The 14,824-nt window shown below is 41.7% G+C and overlaps 1 protein-coding gene across 2 annotated transcripts in view; it reads left to right on the top strand.

Moving 5' to 3' along the window:
* LOC122815929 (mitogen-activated protein kinase 11-like) overlaps positions 1–14,824 on the top strand; it is an 836,549-nt gene that overhangs the window by 605,117 nt on the left and 216,608 nt on the right. The window lies entirely within an intron of this gene.

Raw genomic sequence — 14,824 nt, 5'->3', positions numbered from 1 at the left:
GAAATTACAGACTGCTGTCTCTAGGGTCATAATATTTAAAACTGTCATAGTGACAAAACTATATTCACCACATTAAACCATAGGGAGGTATTCAGAAAACAAAGCATAACACCAGTGTGCATTAGTTAATAGTGCAGTCAGTTTAGGATGACACGGCCTAACGGTGATTCGTCATACGTCAGTGGTAGCGTATTGCTGTCATACCAGGGACAGGGCTGCATAAGGAAACATTGCAGCCATGATAGTGGCAGTAAACATGCTGCTGGAACATCTGCAGTATGTACAGTCACGTGACCTAACCATGTTGCTGGAACATCTGCAGTATGCACAGTCACATGACCCAAGGGAAGACATCAGGCAGGTAGAGTTCTGGACACTGTGTGCACAACTTGCACAAAACTGAGTTACATCAAAGTATGCCATAGCTGTGACATGGGCAGCCCATACAAGGGCACTGCACCAAAATGATTAGTCATCTGATTATATAATTGGGGAGGATATGGGGAGATAGTGCAGAGAGAAATGGGGAAGAGCAAACCGGGGAAACACAAAAGGACAACAGAAAAGACAGGTGGGAAAGGAAAGGTATACTTTTGTTTTTGGTTATAGATGGCCATTTTTCATTTTATGATGAAAAGTAAAAGGAAAATTTAGTAAGGGGAATATGTACATAGGAAAGAGAATATGTACATAAAAAGAAGAGCATAGGCAAGGGATTAGGGGCAGATAAACAACCTTTCAGTGCAGACAAAGACTGACAGGAGTGGTAGTGATATTACTTGTGAACCTCTGCTATCTCTGTAAAAAACAAAAACAAAAAAAAAATCTTGCTTTTTTCCCACTTTTCTGAGAGTTAAAAAAGTTCAGTTATAGGCTTGCTGTTCCTGAACTGTTTGAAAGTTTCTGTGAGGCCATTTTTGCTTAGGCTGGAGGAGGGTCTCTCTGTTGATCAGTGGCAGTGACTAACATTGAGCAGCTTCCCTGCCCCCGTAGAGGTGGTTACTGACTTGAAACTGTAGTTTTATTGGCCACTAGGGGTCATTTCCATAACTCCTTCATCTTCCTCTCTTAAAACCTAGTTGCCTCGTGGTTTGGGCGTCTTTTCAGGCTTGTTGGCTGTTGGTGAAGCACCCTCCAAGAGGAAAAAATGCTGAGAGAAGAAGGGAGCCACTTTTGAGATTTTAAGTATTTTTTCTCTGTTTATTTGCTAAGTTTTTCTGCATAGCTGCCTAGCTTGAGCATTTTCTGGCTTGCTAAATTTGATTTCTGTATTAGTAGCTGTATTTAGAGCACAACCAAAAGCTGTTTGCTGAATTTCCTGTTTGCACTTAATCGTTTTTTTCTTAAAACTTGCATATTTTCTGTCCTTGACCTAGCACTCTTGTGTGGGGTCATTTACTGCACTGTTATAACTTGATATTACTTGTGAACCTCTGCTATCTCTGTAAAAAACAAAAACAAAAAAATCTTGCTTTTTTCCCACTTTTCTGAGAGTTAAAAAAGTTCAGTTACAGGCTTGCTGTTCCTGAACTGTTTGAAAGTTTCTGTGAGGCCATTTTTGCTTGGGCTGAAGGAGGGTCTCTCTGTTGATCAGTGGCAGTGACTAACATTGAGCAGCTTCCCTGCCCCCGTAGAGGTGGTTACTGACTTGAAACTGTAGTTTTATTTTCCCTTTTGGGTCTATTCCTGCTTCTTTCCAGCCCCTGCTATCAAGCACGCTTTAACGTGCTTTAGCTTTTAGATGAAGGAGTTGCCACTAGAGCAGCATCGGGCAGCGCCGGTTAAACAAGGTTAAACTCTTTCTGGCTCCAGAAAGTCTGTTCTTCAATTTTTCCCTTAGAACTGCTCTGTTAGGAACCTAAACAGTTTACACCTACACTAACAAGTGCAGCACTTGTTCCAAATAGCTTTTTCTTCTCAAAAAGCTCAGCACTTGTCTTATAAGCATATCCCTTGTCTTATAAGCATTCTCTTTGCAGGTCAAGCACTCCTATATTATACAAATCTCTCACAAACCCCCCAGGAGTGCCCACTTCCCTGCTAAGCCCACTACTTTTCTGTCTAATACCAACTCATAATTCTTTCTAGCATGTCGAAGGGTCAGATGCTGGCGTCCTCTCCTGCCCAGTTGGTGAATCTGGGAATTCTGAGACAATGTTACAATTGCCTCATGTACACGGACAACCCTCTCCTCCTCCCACGTAACGCTAACACTTGTGAGAGATGCAGCTATTTGGCCAGACTGGAGGCTGAGCTCTCTCAACTCAGGACTGGCAAGACCAGGCAGGAGGAGAAGGCAACTACACACACCACAATACCAATCTCACATAACTCAACCACACCACTGAATCAAACACATAAACACACTAAGACATACTCGGAGGCTCTGAGTAAAAATGTACCTAAACAGCAGAGGCCTCCAAAGCAGACACCCAAGCAACTGCAAACTCAGTACACCACACAAACAACACATAAACAACAAAATCAGTGTGCAAAGCAGTCACTGCCCTTAAGGCCAAATACAACACCAAACATACTTGTCATAGGTGACTCCATAGTCAGACACACTGACGTCCCGCTCACCAGACTGAGTAAGGAGAAGGTCACAGTAAGCTGCCTGTCGGGTGCTAGAATTCGCCACATAACACAAGCACTCAGGTCTCTCAACAGCAGGTACAAGTACGACTCAGTCATTGTCCACGCTGGTGTCAACGACCTGAGACGTACCTCCTTCGACTACATGAAAAGAGACATTGAGGAGCTCTCTGATTATGTAGGCCAGGCAGGTATGACCCTGACCTTGAGCAGTATCCTACCTTCACCTAGAATGATGCCACAATACAGTGATAAGATGATCAGCTTTAATAATTGGCTTAAATTCTGGTGTCATTCAAAGGGGATCCAATGTCTGTCTGCCTGGGATGACATGCTGGACAAGCCACGCTGCTTCGCAAGGGACGGCTTGCACCTGTCACCCCTAGGCTTCCGGATATTGGCAAAGGCTCTTGCCACCCCCATAGTGCCTTTTTTAGGCAAGGCTCAAATTCTAAACCTACCACCCTAGAACACAAAAAAGTAAAAAAACTAAGGGTAATGCTGCTCAATGCCAGAAGTCTCAATCTCAAGATGCATGCACTCGAGGCCCTTCTCAGTATGAAGAACATCGATGTCTGTGCTGTGACAGAAACCTGGTTCAAGGCTCCTGAGAGCACCCCAGCACTAGCAGGTTTCACCTCATATCATGCGTTCTGGCCCCAAAATCTGGACAACACCAAGAAAGGAGGGGGGTGTCCATATTCATAAAGGACACCCACACCTCAAGGTTGGTGGCAACGCACGATGCATCGGAGACCATCCAGGTGCAATTAACCATAGGCAAGACTGCTCTGCAATTTGTAGCATGTTACAGGCCACCCTCTCAAACTCAGGAACCTCACATGGCCTTCATGAAAACAATGGAGGGGATAAATGTATCTCCAAACACCATCATACTAGGTGACTTCAACTACCCTAATATAGACTGGGAACACTACTCAAGCCCAAACACTCTAGTCCAAAGGTTCCTGGAGTTCATAAACTCAAATGCCATGGAACAACTAGTCACCATCCCCACAAGAGGAGAAAACATACTTGATCTCATCATCACGAACATGGGATCACAATGTTCAACACCAGAAGTATACCCCTCACTGGTGAGATCAGATCATAAACTAATCTCTCTGGAGGTCCTCATCCCGCCCCCACCTGAAATAAAAAAGACCACAGTGAAAAACTTCTCAAAAGCCGACTTCACACTTCTAAAAACTAGTGTGGTCTCCTTTAAGGCCCCTGAGCCAGTGGTAAACATTACTCAAACCGCTGAATCACTTACAAATGCCTTCTACCAGCACCTACAGGACTGCATGGATCAGGCAATCCCAAACAAAACTAAGACTCTTTGTACCAAAGGCAAGCGTCCAGTCTGGTGGACCCCAGCCATAAACAAGCTCTACAACAAAAGGAGGAAGCTACTACAAGATAGAGCAAAATTCTTGAAAGGTAAGACACCTTTGATCATTATAAGTAAAAAACTAAGAGCTCTCATAAAATCATCCAAGGCAAATTTTGAGAGAAAAATCGCCAAGGACTCAAAAGACAATCATAAGGCCTTCTTTAGCTATGTTAGAAACCTAGGAGGAAACTCCCAGATATGCTCAGAATTAGTTCAAAATGATGTGAAGATTACTGAACCTACACACATTGCCAACATACTGGCTGACAGGTTCAGTGCAAACTCCCCCCCCCCAAAAGGAGAGATATCTATACTAGAGGATTGTAGCCCCCCAAACATCTCCAACGCCCAGGTGAGAACTGCTCTCTCCAAAGCAAAAAACACAGCATCCATGAGACCGGATGGTGTCCCCGGCTGTGTGCTCCACGAACTCAATGAGGAATTAAACCCGCAGTTAGGACAGCTGTTTAATCTTAGCCTCATCTCAGGATACGTACCCAAGGAGTGGCGCACGGCGACTGTGGTCCCACTTCACAAGGGCGGTGCCTCCACCGACCCTGGAAATTACCGTCCCATTAGCTTGACAAGCCTTATCTGCAAAGCCATGGAGAGGATCATAATGGAACTCATAAATAAAGACATAGGGAACTTGCAGACTTTGGATCCAACCCAATTTGGCTTTGTCAAAGGCAGATCATGCCTTTTAAACTTGGTTGACTTTTTCGAGACAGTCACCAAGGCCATTGATGAGGGAAAGGCAGTCCATACAGCCTACCTTGACTTGGCAAAGGCCTTCGACACAATACCCCACTCAGGTATCATCGAAAAACTCATCAGCTTGAATGTAAACCCATACATCACAAGATGGGTTGCAAACTGGCTAAGTGACAGAACCCACAGGGTCAGAGTTGCTGGAGCCATGTCAGACTCAAAGCCTGTCACAAGTGGTGTCCCACAGGGCTCAGTCCTGGGTCCACTCTTGTTCGGCATCTACTTTTCTGAAGTACAAGCAAACACAGGAGGGTTATGGCTGACAAAGTTTGCAGGTGACTGCAAACTGGGCGCCATAGTCGAAAACACATCTGACACAGATATCCTTCAGAAGGGCCTCACAGAAACGGATAACTGGTGCCAGAGCCATGGCCTAAAGTTAAATGCCAAGAAATGCATAGTCATACCCTTCGGGAAAAACAAGGTTACCCTTAGCTACCATATAGGTGGCAATCCACTGAGCACAGAAGAAGTCATCAGGGATCTGGGGACCCAGGTTGACAGTAGCCTTCGCTTGACACTCATGTTGCTAAAGTAGTTAGGAAAACCTTCTACATTGCCCACCTGATCATGAAGGGATTCACATCTAGATCAAGGGAGGTCATCGTCCCCCTGTACTCATCACTCATTAGACCTATGATTGAGTACAATGCCCCATTCGGAATGTATCTGACCCGACACCTGCAGCAGCTGGAAAGGCCCCAAAAGTTCCTCACCAAAAGGATAAAGGGTCTCAAAAATATGTCTTATGCTGCCCGACTGAAAGAACTCCAGCTCTATTCAGTCTTATACCGCTTACTCAGAGGTGACCTGTGCCTGACATATAAGGCCATGTCAAACCCTGATTTGATGAATATGCTTCACCTCAAAAAATCTAGATCCCTCAGAACCACAAGGGCGGGAGACTTAAACCTTGACACGGTTATTAATAGAACATGCTGGAGGGACAGATTCATCACCCAGAGACTCCCTATGCTGTGGAACAAAATCCCGGTACATGTGAGGCAGAGCACCTCGCTGGCCTTGTTCAAGAGGAATCTTGACCAATGGATGGGGGATCGCAGATATACCCCAGGGATTACTTCAGTGTCACTGCTTGACAGAGGCACAGAAAAATAATAGGCATAGTTTTATTCAAACTAAAGGGGTGACGAAAGCCAAATAACTATGGGCTAGGCTTATAAATGCCCTTGGGCAGATAGCCTAGTATGAACCTATGAACCTATAAGGATGACCTACAAAATAAACAAAGTAATACAACCACTATCAGTGGCTGTCACAGAACATCCAGCTTTAACATAAAAATATACACACATGACTTAGCGCTTTTGCCCTAATATGTAACAGGCATCTTCAAAGTCGTACCAAAAAAAGCCATAATGACTTAAATATACACCTGCTGGTGCATTAACCGATTAAAAATCCACCTTTCTTAAACTTCCTCGACCCTTACCTATTCATTTTAAAAACAGTCAAACCACTCAAAACTTCATAAGAACTTTCCTAAAATATACAGATTGATAAATTCATATTGATATCAATAAAAAAGCAAAAGACAAACCTATTGATAAAAAATTAACTCAGTAAGTCTTATGCGTATTATGTGGAGTAAATGAATAAATGCCCCACTATTTACCCAGACCTAGTAGTTCCTTTTAGTAAATTGTATCTAATCACGTACACCCATGAAATATGTTGTTGTGTCTTTTGGCTTTTCTCAGTTAGGGGCCACCACAGTGGAACTCCGGTCCGCTAATGATTAGCAGTAGATTTTTACGTGCCGAGTTGCTAGCCCTGATGCACAGCCTTCAACGAAGGTATGCCCATTCATGCATGTCTTCACGCAGAAGACGCTCTAGCTGATAATCGAACCGGACAGCGTCTTACTGTGAGGCGACAACGCTACCGCAGCACCACCACCGCACACCCATGATATATGTAAAAACCTCAATTCATGTGTATATGAAGGAAACATAAAGGAAACTTAAAATTCAGATTAAATCAAATTCGCCCTCTGTTTTAAAATTACTGAAATAGAGACATGGTCATTCATTCCAGGTTTCCATGTTGCATTTAGCCTTAACTTCCACATGGTCGTCCTTGCTTCCACCTCAAGTTTGTCATCTCCGCCTCTTTCATTGAAATTAACTTTATCAATTATAAAAAATAAAAACATTTTAAAGTTTGCACAGTTAATACTGTGCATCTAGAGGGCACTACAGGCATTTTTAATTTTAATGTCCCTAATATATTTCGCTATTCCATCATGCAGTCTACGTGTAGTTTTACCTATGTAATATCCTGGGCATGCTGTACAAGTTGCTAAGTATGCCACCATCTTGGTGTTGCAATTGCATCAACCTGGACATTTTAAAGTCCTATTGTATCTACCTACTGATACACAAGTTCCATTATTAATACATCTGCAGTACCTACAGGCCCCACATTTATACATTAAGGACCTGTAGCGATCCTGGTTTCTTCTATTCCCCCTTAAGTATGTTTTTCAAATTCCTACCCCTACTGTACACAACTTTTGGTTTCATCCCTAACTTAGTTTTTAAATCATCATCAAAATTTAAATTCCATAATTTATTAAGGGAAGATACAAAAAAAGACATATCCTAATTATATTGAATCACAATTGCATCATTACCAAACTCCATTTGGTCAAAACCTGTCCTGGCATTGTCTATAACTTTCAAAATGGGAATAAAGGTTGTATCCCTTTTTCTTATAAATTTAATTTCTTATTTTTAATAACAATTTCAGGGGATAACCTCTATCCTTAAACATGCCTATCAGGGTCAACATTTCTTCACAAAATGTATTATTATCACTGGTTAATCTAGTCAATCTCACCATTTGGCCTTTCACATTTTTTTCTGATGTGGTGGGTAACAACTGCCATAATGAAGCAGCATATTTGAATATGTTTCTTTTCTGTAAATTCTACTTGACAATTCGCCAGTCATTTCATCCTTAGTCAAATGAATGTGTAGAAATTCTGAATCATTTCTATGACATCTATAGGTAAATGAGAAGAATGGAGTTGTCCTATTCAAATAATCAATAAATCCTGGTGTTTCATCCACATTCCCTGCCCACAAAATAAGTGTAGCATCCAAAAACCTTACATACATCAATATCCGAGACATAAAGGTTAAGGAGAAAACATAGCACTTTTCCCATTCTAACAGTACTAAGTTAGCAAAGGTGCGGGCACATCTGTCCCCATCGCTACGCCAGCTATCTGGTGAAAAATTCTGAAAGCCCAAAAGCTTTGTTGTTGAATATTAAACCATTTTTATTTGGTAGGTTGCTGAGTTCTTTTTTATTGCTGTTATTAATTCCAGGACATTCCCATTATAAAGCAGTCATCCCCCTGTTCCACTTTCAGTCGTTCTTGCTGTAGATCACAGAGTATGTATCATCCTTTTAAGTCTGATATGGCTCAGACAGCTCTATGATTTACTCAGATACGTACTATTAAGGTACCAAATAAGTTTCACACGACACAGTTCGGCAGAGAATAACAATCTCCTTTGTTGGAAAGAAAGGCACATACGTGTTATACTAGGAAATGAAGGTCCTGTCTCCCCGATCAGCAGAATCGTACATTCCTTATACCTTTTTCTGATTAAAAGCAACATTATTGTAACACTCTAAGAACAACCACTTACCAGTTAAAAATGAACACTGCAGCATTAATTCTGCTAATATCTTCTACTCTATGTTTATGACTTGTAATATTAGGCATGAATTCCAAATTCTATAAATTGCTTTTAACAAACAACAGAGCTATCTTCACTTTGCCATGCTAGCATTATTTTCATATTTCTCAGAAGGTAAGTTATCATATACATACTGAAAAACACTCAGAAATCCATTTTGTAACGAAAGCATATTACAATGAAATGCACACTGCAACATTTTCCTTATGTGCACACCTCACCCTTCACAGTACCTCATTTGGGATTTTATTTCTTTTACTGTGTGATTAATAGAGTCAAACACCTAGTAACATTAGGGCATGTCCACACTAAAGGAAAAAGGCAGGCACTGTTGTGGTAGACAAATCCCACAAAAACAAAACTTCAGTTTGTATGTTTTTTGTTTAGGCACAGAGCACAATATCAAGAGTTATATGGTCTGTCGAGGGCTTACACCAAACATGTTTAGGTTATGGGAGTGTTCCCTGCAAAAGTTTTCAGAATGGAAGAGGCTTAAGGACTTGACTCATATTGCCATGGCATCTTACATTACAGTCTTGTCTTTGGACACCCCCCCCCCCTCCATAAGTAGCGATTACTTAAGCTTTTTAAGGAGAAGGCAGTCAGGGACTGTAATGGTGTCCGATGTTCCTGCTTAGCTAGAATATGTGATTCACAGTGTGGTGACTTTCCAGCCACCAGTACTGGCATTTCAAAGCTCTCATCCTCTGACATGGCTGCCTTACCAAAATGCATGTTCCAGCTATCTGGGCCTTCCCGTGGATATTGAAGTAGTAGTCCTATCCTGGGCAGCTGAAAATTGCTTGATTGTTTCATAATGTGAAGATGGTGTGCCCATTCAAAGGAGGTTACTAAGGGTTCAAGGGCTGGAGTATGCAGGTCCTGTAAACCCATCCTCAGTGCCTGGTCTCCATGGAGATAGCCATTCATAAGAAAATTCAAGAGATTCAAACATAAAGGCTCCCCTTACCTCTTCTGTCCTTCCCAAGCTGTTTCCCTTGTAATGGATGTCCTTGGCTCAAGGGTTCCTTCAGGTTCTGTAGAGTGTGAATTTAAGTTCAAATCAACCCACAGTGTCTGAAGTCCATTCTGACAAGAGAAAGAGTGAACCATCCCCAAGAGTGAGAGAAACAGAGGATGTTTCCTTAGAGAGGGAGGGAGCAGTTTTCACAAATGTGCTCCCCTCCTGGGTACGATACTATGTCTTCTGGTTTTCTCATAGATGAATTCTCAATTTGAGGAACTTTTTGGTGGGATGGAAGGACACTTCAGACTAGTGACAAAAGGAGCATCAAATGTCCAGAAAAGGTATTCTGACTTACTGGGTCTGGATGCCCCTAAACATGTAGCAATTCATTCACTCTTGGGAACTCTGGGGGATGCAGTCTTAGCAGACTTCAAGGAAGTAGACACCTAACTTCCTGCCTTCTAAGAAGCCTGATATGTTCTATAGGCTCCAGAAGTCCCACAAATTTCTCAAAAAAAAAAAACGTGGCACAGCCAGTGGCAGTATCTGTGTACCCAAAGAATGAGGTTACTGTACTATCCTTCTCAGCCCTTATCAGATCTATCATTGCCCCCTTTGACATGTGCCTAACCAGGCACTTGCAATGGTTAGGATGCCCTCAAAGATTCTTCACCAGGAGACTCCATGATATGTATACCCTGTCCGACACAGATTGCATTAAGGTCCAATATCCGTACTCAAGTCTTCTACTGGTTATTGAGATATGATTTATGCCTGACTTGTAATGCACCCTCACATCCAGCCCTGATGGATCTTTTGCACATCTGCAAAACAAACAGCACTAGAAACACTAAATCCAAGTATATGAAGTTCACTTGTGGCATAAATAAAACATGCTGGAAAGACAGATATGTGTCTCAATGGATCCCTGCATTATGGAGTAGGCTTCCCCACCATGTGAAGCAAAGTTCATCCCTGACCATATTCAAGTGAAACCTTGACCACTGGAAGGAAAATTGCAAATTCACCCCCAGTCTGTCTCTCATCTCTGTGATGGACAGAGGCCATAAGTAAAATATTCTCCAATTAACATTCCCACCCACAAAACCCTTCGCTACCACTTTACTAACATACCCCCTCCTAACACATGCCCAATGGTACACAGAGACACAACTGGGTTGGGGTGCATGTTTAGGCTTATAGAGGCCCTAGTGGTCATTAGCCTAGTAACAGCTTATGAACCTCTGTGAGAACTGATGCCCACACCCAATGCTCTTCTAAGTAATAAGCAAATCAGAGTGCTGGATTGATGTGGGAAGAAAGTGTACACAGCTGCCACTCTGACCTTCAGATCCATTAACTGTCAGACACATATGACCAAGTTTCAAATTGCTTTTCTAGAACTGATGAAGGAGAAGATTGTGGAGGTGTCTCATGGTGATCTGAGGGCAAAATTATTGGACCTTACCCAGACGGTCAGCTGGATAAGGACTTCATCAAGTGTGGCTCTTATGGCTACAGCATCGAGGGTGGCAGCTATGGGGGTCAGTGGTGAAGTGATATGCCTAGCTGAGGGTACACTCCATGCTAGAGGATGTCAGTGTGCTGCTTCTTAATACCCCCCCAGAAAGGCTGTATAATTTAGGAACCCCAAAAGTGAAGTATTCAAAAATGGAAAAATGAAGGACGGTTATGCACTCAGTGAAACAGCTGTTTTACTTTCCTATGCCTAAGTCTGACAGGAATTACCCATTTAATTTGGGGCCCTACTATCACAGGCAAGGAAAACGTAAGCTGGGTAAGAGTAAGCAGAGACAGTGTAAGAAAACATTGTCAAATAGATCAGAAGGGGAAGCCTGGGACTCCCAGAGCCCTGTACCTTTTGAGAGCAGCAATGACTACATGAAACTTTTCCATCCACCCACCTCAAAAAAAAGCCTCATCCTTTTTCCCTACCTATACAAAACAAGCTAAGGATAGCGGGAAGGGTAACCCTCTGCTTAAGAAACTGGGAAAGCATCAGGAAAGGCAAATGGCTACTGCAGATAATATGTCAAGGTTATAAACTACAATTTCTAATAAAGCCAAAAGTGCCAAAGCATCTAGTCCCTCCCATCCCATGGGAATTTTTTTTTAATGAGAAGATATAGAACCTGTAGTAACAAAGGCAAAAACAGGGGGTTATACTTAACACTCTTTCTAGTGGCCAGAAAAGAGGATCCATGGTGCCCCATCCTGGATCTGTAAAGGCTGAATACCCTATTGAGGTTCCAGAATTCAAGATGCTGACACTGCAAGCCCTCTTATAACCTCTTTTCCCTGAAGTTCGATGGTTCTTGGGATTTGCCAAATAGTAATGTCATTCTTTGTGAGGATGATACTATGTTTGTTTCTGTTCACAACTTGTCCCATCAGGTTGTCACAAACGTACAAAAAGACTTGTCCTTATTTAGGACTGGATGATCCACGACAGTCTCTCTGTCAGTTCTAAATCCATAATTATGCTGTTTGGTATTTCTAAGAGGCTAACCAATGGCTCCATTCCCCACATTTCAGATCCTGCTAGGAACCACATCCCATTCACTAGATTATAGATGTTTCTTGTAATTTTACTAGATGATTCACTGTCTCTCTCCTACTATCATCATGTTGCTTCAGTAATTTCAAAAGTTTCACTTTAGCTCAAGGCTGCCTACAAATTTTCAAATTTCTTTCCTCCTGAGGCTTGGTGTGCTACTGCTATTAACGCTTTAATATCAAGAGTTGAATGTGGTCTTCCAATCTTACCTTCTCTGTCCAATCAAAATAGCTTGTCACTTGAAATTGTGCAGAATAGGATACTTAGATCTGTCAACCCAGCCAATCCTACAGAACATCGCTGCACTGCAATTGCCACAGCCAAGTGGCTCCCAGTATCTGCCAGGTCATCCAATGTACTTAATTACTTTACTCTCAAACTCTTCAGTGGTAGATACTGCCCTCCACTGGCCAATCACTTAATTGTTTGTGATTCTTCTTGTACTTCGCACAGTAGTACAAGCATTAAACTCACTAGCAGAAGCCTAGCTGACTCAAGCAGCACCCTGTGCCAGTACTACAAACTAGCGCCTCACCCCCTCAGCTTTACAGAGGACCAAATGAAAAATTAATGGAAGTCTTCAAAACTGCATGCTAGCTTCTGACAAATTCCTGTAGACAAAGCACCCAATCTGAACGCCACCCCCCAGCTCTTCAAATGAGAAGCAAAAAAAAAAGAAGTCTGCTCCTTCTACTGGCACACCAGCTAGGTGGCCAGATACATGTCTCGTTCCTCTTCCTCCTACCCCAGCCAATTAGGTCTCATTTCTGTGTCACCTCTCATTTTCTGAAAAAGGGAAGAAAAAAATAAAAATATATTTTTTTAAACTGTAGCAAACTATTTGCTACAAATGGGGTTCATATTATAACACCGAATGCTGAAAACAGCGAACGGTGTTACATCAACACATATTCAGCGAACACTGAAAATGTCGAAACCACAGAATATCCATTTATTTCCTAAGGAAAGAAATCGCTGTTCCAACCTCCACCAAAAAAAAACATTAAACACTTCCAAACACATACACACATACCCTAACCCTAATTATATCCCCCCCAAAAAACAGTAAACAACTAAATACACATATGCACATAACCCAACCATACACCTAACAAAAAAAAACACAGTAAACATTTTAAAAGATATGCACTTACCTTAACCCGCACCCTAACCCTAAAGTCAGTAACTCTTGCACATTTACATAAACAGTTCCAAACACAAACACACTTACCTTAACCCTAATCCTACCCCCCAAAACAAAAGTAAACATCTGAAAATACACACACACACACACACACACACACACACACACACACACACACGTAACTCAACCATACATCTAACGCAAAATAAAACACAGTAAACACTTTCATACATATGCACTTACTTTAACCTACACCCTAACCCTAAGGTCAGTAACTGTTGCACAATCACGCTCGGGAGCTATACCGGACAAGGAAATGCACTACACTCCAGAACAGGCAAAGCACCGAAGCAGTCAAGCGACTTCTTTCCCAGGGAAAGAATTCACAACAGCTGCTTCGCTGTTTTGCCTGTTCGCCCTACGTGTCAACAAAATGCGTTTTCGTCTTTCTAATATGAACCCCTACAAATGTAGCAAGCAGTGGCTACAGTTAATGCCCTGCACAGAGTGCTACAGTGCTAAGGTTTTATTGAAACAATAAGTAAATCTTTTAGTTTTAAACTTTAGCAAAGTGGTTACTGCCTCACTCTATTAAAAAACATAAAGGGCTATTTGATAAAAATGATTTAAATGGACCTGTTTCAAAGATGTCAGTTAACTCAAATAACAAGAAAAAACACTTGTCATAATACCAAGATGTCCAAAGTCTGGGCAATAGTTGTTTTTATATTGCTTAATTCTCTTCTCTGCTGTCTATTACTATAACTGCCAGTTGTGTCTTGCATGCATTATTTTGTTAATGCAAGATGTTTTTGCAATTGTTATAATGACTGATATTTCTTGCCTTTAATTATGTTTTGCTTTTTGTTGTGACTCATGCTGATTCTGTCTATTATACTTTTTTGTTTGTTTTGTATGTTATGTTGCTTGTAGCCTGGGTATTGGCTGAAAAGGGTCTTTCATCACTTCTCTAATCCGGTTAGCAAACATTCAATAAAATAAAATCTAATGCTTGCCTCCATGTGCCCATTTACAGGGTCCACAAGTGATTTCTCAGGTTTAAGATGGGGGCTCTCACTGTCAGTTAGCTCTTGACCTTTTGGGTTGTCTGGTACCAGTAATTTCTTGTTGCAGAACCAATGGCATTCATATTTTCTCCATCTTGGATGATTGCTTCATTCATGCACTTTCCCAGAACCAGTGGAGAGGGCTCTGTGGTTTACCATGGACCACTTTCAAAGCCTGGGGTTTTGGCATTCCGTGATATGACAATTAGGACAATATATGAGGGACTGAAGGCAAATGTTAAAGTGGGTGGGGTCCTTTCTGACAAGTTGTATCTGAACAGATAAAGCAGGCAGAGGTGCCCTCTTTCCCCTTTGTTATTTGCTTTATATTTATAGCCACTGGCATAAAGAAAAAGGGACTCAGATATTCAGGAATATCATTGGTATATGGTAATCAAGACCATTGGGCTTTTTTTTTTTTTGCAGATGATATTATTTTGTACCGGATAACACCAGAAATGGACATCTCACAGTCATGGAGCATATTGAGACCGTTTCAAGTTTTTTCGTCATATAAAATTAATGAACATAAAAGCTATAGCTGCAAACTATGTACCCACATATGAAGTGGT

Source organism: Protopterus annectens, chromosome 11.part0 (genome assembly GCF_019279795.1).
Source record: "Protopterus annectens isolate FY-2018-M chromosome 11.part0, PAN1.0, whole genome shotgun sequence".
NCBI classification, from domain to species: domain Eukaryota; kingdom Metazoa; phylum Chordata; order Ceratodontiformes; family Protopteridae; genus Protopterus; species Protopterus annectens.
The sequence above is the reverse complement of the archived record's forward strand: the minus strand, read 5'-3'. Positions and strand labels throughout refer to the sequence as shown.